Consider the following 366-nt stretch of genomic DNA (forward strand, 5'->3'; position numbering starts at 1 on the left):
TGGCACTTCCTGTATGTTTGCGGTCACATTTCACCAGACGCCCAGCGATGATAAAAACAAAGTCTGTAACGATCAGACGATGCATCGAGAATGTTTCTCCCATAAATAGAAAAATAAGATATATAAAAAAATACATAGATTTACCTCACGTTGAAAATGTGATGACACGATCATATAGAATAACTATGTGGTTGACAGTAAACAAGGAATATTATTTATATTTAACACCATCACCCACATCATGTCAACATATTTTTACTACATATATCATACAGCATGCTGCATCATCATCATGAATCCTGTCCACTTTATATCAAACAGCAACAGGACGTATCAGTTCAGGTTAATCATTACAGGACAGAGCAG

This window comes from Sebastes fasciatus, chromosome 17 (genome assembly GCF_043250625.1).
Source record: "Sebastes fasciatus isolate fSebFas1 chromosome 17, fSebFas1.pri, whole genome shotgun sequence".
Lineage (NCBI taxonomy): Eukaryota > Metazoa > Chordata > Actinopteri > Perciformes > Sebastidae > Sebastes > Sebastes fasciatus.